The sequence below is a fragment of the Cetorhinus maximus genome, chromosome 14, assembly GCF_964194155.1.
Source record: "Cetorhinus maximus chromosome 14, sCetMax3.hap1.1, whole genome shotgun sequence".
NCBI classification, from domain to species: domain Eukaryota; kingdom Metazoa; phylum Chordata; class Chondrichthyes; order Lamniformes; family Cetorhinidae; genus Cetorhinus; species Cetorhinus maximus.
The window spans coordinates 32,237,206-32,250,451 of record NC_135892.1 but is presented as its reverse complement, the minus strand read 5'-3'; the positions used below and the strand labels follow the sequence as shown (position 1 = coordinate 32,250,451).

General features: G+C 41.4%; 1 non-coding gene across 1 annotated transcript; it reads right to left on the bottom strand.

The window, feature by feature from the left end:
- Window positions 1–799: 799 nt before the first annotated feature.
- Window positions 800–906, bottom strand: LOC144690218 (U6 spliceosomal RNA). The gene has a single exon (XR_013578815.1). It is a non-coding gene; the product is annotated as a U6 spliceosomal RNA (small nuclear RNA).
- Between the last annotated feature and the right edge of the window lie 12,340 nt (window positions 907–13,246).

Below are 13,246 nucleotides of genomic sequence, written 5' to 3'. Positions count from 1 at the left end.
GATTACTAGTCCAGCGATAATACCACTATGCCATTGCCTCCCCTGTATTGTCAAGCTAAAATTGCTTATTCTCTGTTAACAGCTCCACCTTCTCCATTTTCAGTCCTCACAATACTTCTTTCCCCTTTCGAACAGATCTAGCGACTCAAGACTGGGAATCCATGAGGGACTGTGGGCCATCGGCAGCAGCAGAATTGTACCCAAACATAATCTGTAACCTCATGGCCTGGCATATCCCCCACTCTACCATTACTATCAAGCCAGGGGATCAACTCTTTACCATAACCACAGCATCAGATTTGGATACCTCTCAGCCAGTGGAGGAAGAGTCTCACCCTCACAATCACCTGCTCAGGTATTGGCACCTCATTTACTTAAGGGGCTAGGCTAGAGGACAGATCATCACGCAGTGAATCACAAATAGTCAGGCTTTACTGAGGACTCAGATGCTAACATTGAGGGTCTAGCCTACTGAAGAAGGGTGATAGGCATAAACCAGGAAGTACTAGATGCACTGGACAGCCAGGCAGCTTGTGCACAATGTCAGAATATGGAGGAGTACAGGTCCAATTTGTGCCAAAGCCTCGCACAGAGCATGGACACCGTATTGTCCAAGATGAATTGAATGGTCAGTTCTATTGACACAACAGTGGCACCCATCGTTATGGTGCCTCCCTTGACAGTGCTCATACCTATGTGCTAATTTCTTTATGTGCACATTTAGCAGCTGAACAACAGAAGCAGCACAGTCAAATTTCTAGTCCCTTATTGTCAATATAGCAATAATTACATTGTTTTTTTTTATATGGAACGCTTCACGAATTTGCGTGTCATCCTTGCGCAGGGGCCATGCTAATCTTCTCTGTATTGTTCCAATTTTAGTATATGTGCTGCCGAAGCGAGCACAAAATTACATTGTTATTGGACCTTGACAATCTTCTTGTTGACTGACAATTACATCGTATAGCAATTACATTGTCAAAGTCAATTGTGTGTTAAAACAGGTGATGGGAATTGGTTCTCCTATGAAGATAGTATAAGTAGGTACAGCTGTAACACTTTGGTGTGAAAGGGACTGGAGTAAGTCTGTAGCACTGAAGAGCTGTCTTGAGAATAAACCAGTTTAAGGTAAAGGACTAGCTTTGGACTCATTCTACCATGACAAGCAGTTATTGTGAGTAACATGGTAGCAGAGGATGAACTTTTGGCTTTGGTGATTGCTGTATATGCGGTTTTTAGTCTCAACCTCTGAGGGAAAAGAAGCAAACTGAAGTATATCGAATGGAGGGAGGATGCTAAAATCGCAAGCTTTGACTATCCACAAATTTTTTTGAGTCTGAACCATATCAGCAATGGAAAGCTTGAAGTTGAGATGTGGACCTGTTTTACTTCCATACCCTGAAAGAAGCAAGGTATGGCTTTGACGTTATCATTACCAGCAAAAAGTAAGATTAGGAGTAAAGTATTTTCAAAGTGGAATGTGGATGATTTGGATCATGGAGAGGGATTGGACCTTCTGTTACAGTTATCGGATAAGTTTTACAAAAAGGATGAATTAATGGAAGCTTTCAAAGCATGGTCAACCTTTGATAGATTTAAGAAAACAAATAATCAGTCCATGGAGGAATATATTATGGATTTTCATAAACTGTATAAGAGATTGAAGAGGTTTGGAATTGAAAACCTGGAGTCTGTATTGGCATTTAAGTTGCTCAATTGTGCAAGCATCTCTCATGTTGATAGACTTCTAGTATTGACAGGGGCTCAATTCTGGGGGAAAGACTCTCCTAGACTAAATGGCTGCTGCCCTAAAACAATTTCTGGGAAAACTCATTCCTAGCCACTTTCTTAGCAAATACGAACAACTATGCATGAAACAAGGATGGAAGATTCTATGATGGCTGAACTCCGAGATTGACCAAGTATTAGAGGAAGATTCCAGTACAAAGACTGAGTTACTGACAGGCGGCCTGAAAATGGTCATAACTTTAGTCAGTTTGAGGGTCAAGACAAAAAGCGGGCCTGGGATAGTGAGCGTAGGCTTTTGAACCTGAAAAATGCACGGGGAATGGTTAATCGGTGTTATCAGTATGATTCTCAGAATCCACAGTATCATTGTGATCAATTGCCCACACTGAGAGAATTGTGTTTTTGAAGTAACTCGTGAGACCGATTCTTCTGAGGCTGAAAATGATGATGGTGAGTGCCATGATGGAATTGTGTTGGCCAGTGAAAGTTTGAATCCAGTGATGAGTATCTTGATGGTCGATTCCTTCAACTGTGCAGTTCTGGACAGTGGTTGCACTTTACAGTGTGTGGGTTGAATTGGCTTAACTGCTACCTGGAGTCTCTTGATGAGGCAGACCGGCAGAGGGTCAAGGTGTATGGAAGCTCTACCTGCTTCATGTTTGGAGATAACACGTTAACATCTTCCAAAAGGGTAGCCCTCCCTTGCAAGATAACATGGATCAGTCTGTTCATTAGTACTGATGTGGTTTCTAGTGAGATACCTCTATTGTTAAGTTGAACTGCGATGAAAAAGGCTCATAGGACACTAGATGTGAAGAATGATAGAGCAGTTCAGGAAAAATGTGGATTGACATTTCACTCGGTCAGGCCATTACTGCCTGCCACCAAGGAAGCCAGATATTTCTCATCAAAAAGTTCATGAAATTTTGTTAACTTCTGGGAATAAGAATTTGGTGGACAAAAAAGATTATTTGGAAATTATATAGACAATTTTCACATCCGGCGCCACGAAAACTGAAAACTCTACTGCAAGCTGCTGGAATGGTTGATAAAGAATACAATGACCTTATTGAGCAAATCAGTGCTCAGTGTGAAATTTGTATTAAATATCAAGTCACCTCCGCGTCCTGTTGTGAGCTTGCCGTGCGCTTGCCATTAGCCAGGGAATTTAATACATAGTGGCAATAGATTTAAAAGTTTGGGACAAAGATAAGAGTATTTTTTTGCTACACTTCATAGGTATGGCAGCAAGGCTTTTAGCCTTTCCACTGTAATACATAGTAAGGACAAATGGAATATTGTCGATGAGGTCATAGAGAAATGGATGGAAACAGGATTAGGAACACCAACAAAAATAATGGTGGGGAATTCACCAATGAAGAATTTCGAGATGTGTGAAAATATGAACATCATAGTTATGCACACTGCAGTTGAGAGCCCATTTAGTAATGGTCTCTGCAAGAGAAACCATGTGGTGATAGACGACATGTTACATAAAATATTGGCTGATCAACCAGATTGCAAATTGCAAATGGCGCTGTCATAGGCAGTGCACACAAGGAACTCTTTTTGTAAATGGTTGGGGGGGGTACAGTCCGTACCAGTTGGTGTATAGAAGAAATCCAAGGTTGCTTTCGGTGTTATCAGAAGCTCCCTCTGCATTAACCTCTACTTTTTTCTGCTCACCTGAATGCTTTGCATGCAAGCAGAAAAGCTTTCATTAAAGCTGAGGTTTTGGAGAAAATTTGACAGTGTCGCTGAGAAAAGGCTAAGAATATACCTAACTAGCATAAAAGAAATGTTAGAGAGAAGAGAGATCTCTAAGATACGATGAGTTGACACAAATCACCAACTTTCAGACTGTTTTACGACAAGAATTACCTGCTTCAAGAAAGTACTAAATGTATTGAAAGAGGGACGTCTTATGTTATAATGACAAAATGGAAAAACCTATATATGTATATTTGGTAAAGGAAATGTGGGACCTATAAATGTGAAAATACGTGACTTTATTTCCTTCTGTTTGTTTCGAAAAGAATGTTCTTTAATTTTTCAAAAGCATTAATTTAAAAAGAACAAGAGGAATCTGTCAATATATTAGTAATTACATTGTTATTGGACCTTGACAATCATCTTGTTGACTGGCAGTTAAATTGCGTAGCAATTACATTGTCAAAGACAATTGTGTTTTAAAACAGGTGATGGGCATCGGTTCGCCCATGAACATAGTATAAATAGGTACAGCTGTAACACTCTGGTGTGGAAGGGACTGTTGTAAGTCTGTAGCACTGAAGAGCTGCCTTGAGAATAAACCAGCTTAAGGTAAAAGACTAGCTTTGGACTCATTCTTCCATGACAAGCACTTATTGTGAGTAACACTTCTCTCCACATAATGGTGAACACACACAAACTACAAAGCATATAGAGAAAAGAATAACAGAGCATTCTAGGTAAACCTGAGAAGAGGGGCCAGGCATTTCTGGAAGTATTGATTTTTTTTTTCTCTCAGCCGTGGCTCAGTTGGTAGTACCCCTGCTTCTGAATCATAAGGTTCTGGGGTGAAATTGTACAGTATTGATAGAGTGCTACACTGTCAGTGGTGCTATCTTTTGGATGAGCTGTTAAACCGAGACCCATCTCAGGTGGCTGTATAAGATCCCATGGCATTATTTCAAAGAAGAGCAGGGGAGTTATCATCATGTTTATCCCTCATCAATATCACAAAACACAGATTATCTGGTCATTATCGCATTACTGTTTATGGGAGTTTGTTGTGTGCAAATTGGCAGCTGTGTTTCCTACATCACAGCACTTCCGAAAGTACTTGATTTGTTGTAATGTGATTTGAGACATCTAGTAGTTGTGAAAAGTGCTATATAAATGCAAGACTCTCCTTCAGCATGGTAGGTGTAAAAATGTTTATAAATGTAATTTTGAATGATGTGAAAAGAATTTGGTCTATGTTTTAATCAACTTAGAAAAGATACATGTGGCTGCAGAGAGAAGACATTGAGGCTTTGCTTTGTGCAGCTATTGTGCTTATAATAAATTGTGTGTCAATTCAGAAGGTAAGTGTACCTTACATTTTTTTTGGGACCATCCAAATCTAACAGATTATAAGGCCTACAGGAAAGATAGATAAATTGGTAGAGGAAAAAGAGAGACCTTAGTGATTAGGATGAAATCACTTCAGTGATGAGAGAAGATATAACAGGAGGTAAGCAAGCAGTGAAGACTTTATGGGCTCAATGAAGAAACAAAAAAGGATTTAAGACTGTATTTGGAGTTGTCCCAATCTAGGGAGTTCCGGAAAATTAAAAACAATGCATCAACTATCTCACTAGTCACTATAAAGTCCTAGGATGAAGTTCATAAGGACCCAGGTACCTTTCAGCCCGCAGCTCCAACAATTTACTCAGTACCATTTCTCTGGTGATCGTAATTTTCCTGAGTTCCTCCCTACCTTCCATTTCCTGATTTACAGCTGCCTCTGGGATGTTACTTGTATCCACCTATAGTGAAGACTGATGTGAAATAGCTCAGTTCAATTCACCTGCCATTTCCTTGTTTTCCATTATCAATTCTCCAGATTCACTTCCTATAGGACCAACGCTCACTTTGTTAACTCATTTCTTTTTAAAATATTTATAGAAACTCTTACTAATTGTTATAATTCTGGCTAACTTTCTCTTGTACTCTAATTTTTCCCTCCTTATTAATCTTTTAGTCATCCATTGATGTTCCTTTATAGTCTGTCCAATCTTTTGGCCTTCCACCTATCTTTGCACAATTATATACTTTTTCCTTTAAATTCAATACTACCGTTAACCTTTATAGTTAACCATAGATGTTGTGTCCGCCCCTTGGACTTTTTCCTACTCGTTAGAATGTATCTATTCTATGTATTCTGAAGTATCCCCTTTAAATGTTTGCCACTGCATCTCTATTGACCTATCCCTTAAGCTAATTTGCTCATTCACTTTAGCCAGCTCTGCTTTCATGCTCTCATAATTGCTCTTATTTAGGTTTAAAACATAGTCTTGGACCCACTCCACCCTCCCTCAAACTGAATGTAAAATTCAATCATATTATGGTCGCTGCTACCAAGGGGCACCTTCACTATGAGGTCATTAATTAATTCCATCTTGTTGCACAATACCAGGATTAGTATAGCCTGCTCTCTGGTTAGCTCTAGAGCATGCTGTTCTAAGAAGCTATCCCGGAAACATTCTATGAACTCCTCATCTAGGCTACCTTTGCCCATCTAACTTTTCCAGTCTATATGTAGATGAAAATCTCCCATGATTATCGCTGTGCCTTTCTGACAAGCTCCCATTATTTCTTCCTTTATGCTCCATTCTACCATGTGGTTACTATTAAGGGGCCTGTAGGTCACCCAGCAAATGACTTCTTGCCGTTACCATTTCTCATCTTTTTACCTAAACCGTTTCCACATCCAGGTTTTTTGAATTTAGGTCATCCCTCTCTAATGTGCTAATACTATCATTAACTAACAGAGCCAACCCTCCACCTTTTCCTCACTTCCTGCCCTTCCTAAATGTCCTATACCTTTTTAATATTCAGGTCCCAATCCATGTCCTCCTGCAGCCATGTCTCTGTAATGGCTATCAAATTATACTTATTTATTTCTGTGTGCGCTCTCAGTTCATCTGATTTGTTTCAAATGTTTCGTGTGTTCAAAAACAGAGCCTTTACTTTGATCCTTTTATTCTTTTTATAACCTCTAGTCTGTTCTGTTGATTTACTGTTAGATTTGTACTCTCTACCCCTTCCTGTCACAGTCTGGTTTTCATTTCCCGTAATAATACCTTTCTCTTTTGCCTTGTCTCTACTCTTTGATTTACCACATCTTCCCAAATTTTTACCCTCGCCCCCACTACTTAGTTTAAAACCCTCTCTCCTTCCCTAGTTATGCAGCTTGCAAGAACACCAGTCCCAGCACGGTTCTAGTGTAGACCGCCCCAGCGGTACAGATACCACTTCTCCCCATGGGTGGATCCAAGCTGACTCACAGTTCTCCAATACTCCAGTATTTGACTTCCATTTTAGTGCAGCAAAATGAGCAGGTAAATTTGTAACTGGTATTATTGTTTTATCAGTATAGTAAAGAACACTGGCAGTGCCAAAACCTATTGGGAGGTGTAGGCTTTATTAATTATAATTAATTAGCAATTACTAATTAACACATATTGGAGATAGCAGGATAGGTGCTGTGCTGCGAATGCAGGATGTGGGAGATTCTGGATACTGGTGTGATCCAGGGCAAACACATCTGCAGTAAGTGTTTGCGACTGCAGAAACTTTGGCTCTGAGCTATTGAGCTGGAGGCTGAGCTGCAGACACTGCCACATACCAGGAAGGGGGAAAATTACCTTGACACTTTATTCCAGGAGGTGGTCACACCCTTGGGTTGGAATCTTCTTGGTCAGGCACAGGAGGGTGTGACTGCAAGTGAGGCAGGTAAGGGGACCCAAACGGCAGGAGCGTAGGAACCTTGGCCCTTGCTATTGTCCAATAGGTTTGAGGTTTTTTCAGCTTGTTTGGATGAGAGTGGGGGCTGCAGGGTGGGTGCGCTAACTGGCCATGGCACCATGGTACTGGAAGCCATTCAAGTAGGGGGAATTACAAGTAATGCAGTGGTAGTAGGGGACAGTATAGTCAGAGGGATTGACACCGTTCTCTGCAGCAAAGAGCGTGAATCCAGACAATTGTGTTGCCTGCCTGATGCCAGAGTTCAGGGCTCGAGTGGGATGGGGAGGATCCAGTTGTTGTGGCCCATGTCAGTACCAACAACATAGACAGGACAAGGAAAGAGGCTATGTGAAGAGCTAGGCACCAAATTAAGAAACAGAACCTCAAAGGTAATAATCACCAGATTATTATCTGAGCCATATGCAAATTGGGCACAGGCCAAATAAGGTTGGGGAAATGAATGCATAGCTCAAAGACTGGTGTGGGAGAAGTGGGTTCCGGTTCGTGGGGCACTGGCATCAGTACTGGGGAAAGTGGGGCTGTACCACTGGGACAGTCTACACCTGAACTGTGCTGGGACCAGTGTTCTAGTGAGCTGCATAACTAGGGAAGTAGAGAGGGCTTTAAACTAAATGGGGAAGGGGGTGGGACCAAGCTTGGGTAGATACATCAAATCAAGGGCAAGAGTCAAGGCAGGAGAGCAAAAAATAGTTATATGGGAAATGAGGGTCAGAGAATGGCAGGAAGGGAAAGAGAAAAAAGCCTAAGAATACACCAACAGTCTAGACTAAATGTTACAAAGATAACATGAAGACAAAACTAAAGGCTCTATCTGCATGTGGTAGCATGCATAACAAAGTAAATGAATCGATAATGCACATTGAACTAAATAAATATGATCTGATAGCCGTTACGGAGATGTGGGTGCAGGATGACAAGGATTGAGCCCTGAATATTGAGGGGTATATGACACTCAAGAAGAGTAGGAAGCTAGGTAAAGGCAGAGAGGTAGGACTGATCATCAAGGATGGCACTAGTGCAATAGTTAGAGATGACCTTGGTTCAGGAGATCAGGATGTAGAATCAGTTTGGGTAGAGATGAGGAATAGTAGGGGAAAGAAGACACTAGTCCAGTGACTAGGGAGTGGTCTACAGGCCCCCTAACAGTAACCAGAATGTAGGACAAGGTATACAAGAATAAATATTGGATACTAGTGATAAAGGGGCAGCAATAATCATGGGTGATTTTTAATCTACATATAAATTGGAAAAAATTAGATTGGCAGTAGTAAGCTGGATGAGCTGTTCATAGAATGCTTTTGAGAGAGTTTCTTAGAGCAGCACCTTCTGGAACCAACCAGACAGCAGGTTATATTAGACCTGGTATTGTGTAATGTGACAGGATTAATTAATGACCTCAGAGTAAAGGCACCATCTAGGTAGCAGCGACCACATTATGATTGAATTTTACATCCAGATTGAAAGGGAGAAGAATGAGTCTAAGACTAGTATTTTTAACTTAAATAAGGGCAACTATGTGGGCATGAAAGCTGAGCTAAACTGGGTTACTGAGCTAGAGGATAGATCAATAAAGAAGCAGGGAAGACATTTTAAGGCTAATTATTTTTTAAAACTGGACAAAGGCTTTAAAATGATTGAAGTGACAACTGGCTGTGTCTCAACAAAAAGAACTCCCTGGCATTCAGAACAGCTGCCACTTTGTTACCTCTAAAGAGGTCCTAATGACCCCTGTGACTGCAGAGATCAATTCCCAGTGAATTGTATAAAGGCTATTTACATTTCTAAGCCCAGGCCCGGGCCAACGGAGACGATTAGTCTGAGGAAAAAGGATCCCGATACCTCAAACTATTAATAGTTGAAACGTTAACCATATACCCATCCTTTGTTCAAATCAAACTGGAGAAGTGGGAATCTTATCACATGACCAACCCCTCCTGAAGCTGCTGGAACCTGTAATATTGCCTTGTGGAATGGCAAAGCTCAGGTGGTCATTTTCCATCAACCGAGCAGTAGCTCAGAACATCTACACAGTTTCTACTGGAGCTCCTGAGTTTCTGTACTATTGCCTACATGACTAATTCGCTTCTGTATTCCCATCACATCATGGAAGTCATCTCTACTGGAAAAGTAAATTCGCCAGCATCAGTCTTCATCCTGCTCCTGCTTTGAAAGAATACACCATTGGACTTTTGATTCTGGACTCTGGACTCATATGAAACAATTATTGTTTATTATGTTTTTTTCCCTGTACCTCTTTCTTTCTCTATCCTTTTTATTGTATGAATGTACCGGGAGCTACGTAGCGACACCTCCCCTCCTACACTTTGAGCATTTTGTAAAATAAACTAATCCTCTGATTTTACCCTATCTCAAGGGAGTTGTTAATAGAAATTGGGTCACACCAAAACTGAGGGGTTGGGGAAAATACGCCACCAGTTATAAAGGGGCAACTCAAAAATCAAACAGCTTTCTGTTTATAGATGGGTGGTGAGAGGAGAAATCGGGGCTATTTAAATTTAGCTCCCCTCCTGTCCATAGCAATACTTATAGCTGCTCATAGGCTGGCTGTCCAGTCTGGCTCTTCTACTGTCCTATCAAACTATTTTGCCATAAAATGATCCAGTTTGTTTACAAAAAACACCACCTATTCTGTTTTCATACACTGGTTCACTTACGCATTTTAGCAGCTTTGTTCAACAAGGTTAGAAGACAATCCTAGCACAGTCTTCTAATATGGATATTTATTTAGACAGCTATGTTTTCACTATTGAAGATGCATCATCTTATCATGCACCTTGTCCTGGGCTATTGGATCTCCTGCATCTGGGGTAATTGTTATATATCAAAATACTCATTACACTTGTTTCTGGTCAAACAAAACTTGAGTGATTTGTAATAAAATGGAACCTACAGCATCAATCTAATTCTTCACCTTATTCCTGTGTGTGTTTATTTTTGTGTGCAAGAACTGTTGATTGATGATATTGGGTAACTTTAATTACCAAAATATTGATTGGGCCATTGTTAGATTAAAGGGTAAGGAGGGGAAGGATTTTCTGAAAGGTGTTCAGGAGGGGCTTCCTTGATTAGTATGTTCTCGGTCCAACTAGAAAGGAGGCATAAAAGTAAAATACTGCAGATGCTAGAAATCTGAAACAAAAACAAAATGCTGGAAAAACTCAGCAGGCCCAACAGCATCTGTGGAGAGAGAAAGAGAGTTAACATTTTGAGTCTGTATGACTCTTCTTCAGAAAGGAGGCATTGCTGGATTAGGTGATGGAAATGAGGTGGCCTGAGTGGACTAAGTCTCTGTGAGGGAACATCTGGTTAAGATAAATCATTTTATCATGTTTAAACTAGTAATATAGCAAAGCAAGGAACAATCTAAAGTAGAATGTCTAAATTAGAAGAAGGAAAATTTTAACGGGTTGATAAAGGATCAAGCCAGGGTGAAATGGACAGGAGAAGCTACTGAAACAATGGGTTTTAAGGAGGAAATGCTTCAGGTACAGACTTGGTACATTCCAACAAGGGTGAAAGGTGGTGAAACCAGAGCCAGAACTCCTTGGATGACGAGGGAGATAAAGAATATAATGGAACAAAAAAAGAGAGTGTATGATGCATGCCGGGTGAGTTCTTCAAGTGGGAATGAGGTCAAACACAACAAGCTGAGAAGGGAAGTGAGTAAAAAAAATAAGACTGGCAAGGAGAGAATGAGAACAGAATGGCAGTCAATATGAAAGGGAACCCAAAATCATCTTCCAGCATGAAAATAGTAAGAGGTTGAGTAGGTCCTAATAAGGATAGAGAGGATTATATATGCTTATAGGCACAGGGCAAGGCTAGGATACTTAATGAGAACTTTGGATTGGTGTTTATTAAGGAAGAGGATGCTGACAAAATATTGGTAGAGGTAATGGATGGGATAATTGAGAGCCACGAGGTACTGGAAAGGCTGGCTATGCTTGGAGTGGATAAGTCTCTTGGTCCAAATGTCTTGTATCCCAGGTTGCTAAAGGAAGTGTGGGTAGAAATAGCAGAAGGGTTTGACATAATCTCCCAAACTTCCCAAAATACAGGGAAGATGCCTGAGGATCAGAGAGAGGCAAATGTGGCATCCCTTATTCAAGAGTGTAAGGACAGTTCTAGCAACTGCAGGCTGGTCAGTTTGACATCAGTGATGGGTAAGGTTTTAGAACCAATAATCAGGGAAAAAATCAACAGGCACTTGGAGAGGTTTGAGTTAATTAAGGAGAACCAGCATGAATTTGTAAAAAACAGATCATGTTTTACTAATAGTGTTGAATTTTTTGATGAAGTAACTTCCTTCCATCTCATAAGATGATGGTGGTGAATGCTGTTGAGCATCACCTGGTGTGGCTCAGGTGCCCCACTCTGGTTTGGCAGTCTCTGCTGCATTTGCTGCAGTGGAGGTCAGTGAGCTGAGATGGTGCACCATTTGCTGGCTTCCGTTTTCTCCGTGCCATCTTCTCGGCCAGTTGAGCTTTTGTTTCTGCTCGCCTCTTCCAATGCTCCTCCAAAATAATCAGCCTCCAGAGGTCATGTCCATCAGTGACTGTCTCCCAGTTGGCAGTCTCAATGTTCGCCAACTTCATATCTCACTTGCAGGTGTACTTGTACGGAGGTATGGACACTGAATAGGTCATGACCCAGTGGCCAATTCACTGTACAGAAGATCTTTTGGTATACAACTACCATCCATGTGATGAATGGGGCTGAGCCAGCACAGACACCATTGGCTTAGCAATGAGTGTATGCTGATGGAATTAGCATGCTCCAGGACCTCTGAGTTTGTGACCTTGTCTTGCCAAGAGAGGCCAAGGAAACGTCTGAGACAATGAAGGTGGAAACTGTTCAGCCTTTTCTCCTGCTGAGCAAATGTTGTCCAGATCCCACATTGTGAGGAGTACACTGAGGATGAAGGTTTGGTAGTCACGCAGTTTGGTGTTCTCAGGATGCTGTCGTTCCACGCACTCTCTTATTCAGCTTGAACATTACAGCTGCAGCTTTTGCAATGTGTATGTTGATTTCAGCATCAAGTAACAAATATCTGGTGATTGTGGAACCCAGATATATGAAAATATCAACAACCTCCAGCGTCACATTGTCAGTGCAGATAGATGGTGACAGGGCAACATCCTGGACATTTATCTTCCTGTTGCTGATGGTCAAACCAAACTCTTTACAGGCATGAGAGAGTCTGTCCATTTGCTGCTGCAGGTTAGCTCAGTATGGATTGCTAATGTGGCATCTTCAGCATAGAGCAACTCTGAGGACTTGGCACACCTTTGTCTTGGATCTCGGGTGAGCAAGATTGATCAGCTTTCCATGTGTAAGTAGACATTCTCTCCAGATGACCTGAAGGTATATAGCAGCAGCAAAGAGAACATGCCAAAGGGTGTCAGCAGTGAAACACAATCCTGTTTGACCCCACTATAGATCTCACAAGGTTCCTATGTTATCCCACCATGGCTGCCCTTATCCATCATGTTGTCGTGGAAAGAGGGATCACGCTGAGCAGCTTCAGTGGCAGCCGATTTTCTCCTGCAGCTTAAATAGACTGCCTCTGCTCACACGGCTGAATGTCTTGGTGAAATCGATGAAAGCGGTATATAGTGGTCTCCTTTGTTCACAGCATTTCCCTTGCAGCTGAAGGACTGAAGGTTATGTTGATCATAGATTTTCAAGTTCTGAAACTACCCTGGGATTTGGGTTGGATGCGTTCAGCCAGGGTTTGCATTCTGACAAGGGCAACATGGGCAAATACTTTTCCCACAATGCTAAGCAGGAAGGTGTCTTGGTAGTTGTTGCAATCGCTGCAGTCGCCCTTGTACTAATACAGAGCCACACTCTTTACATCGCACATATTCTGGGACACTGATCCTCCCTCCAGAAATAGAGAAGGTCGTGCAGATGCTGCAGGAGTGCCAGTTTCCCATGCTTGATGAGTTCATGCTGTAAG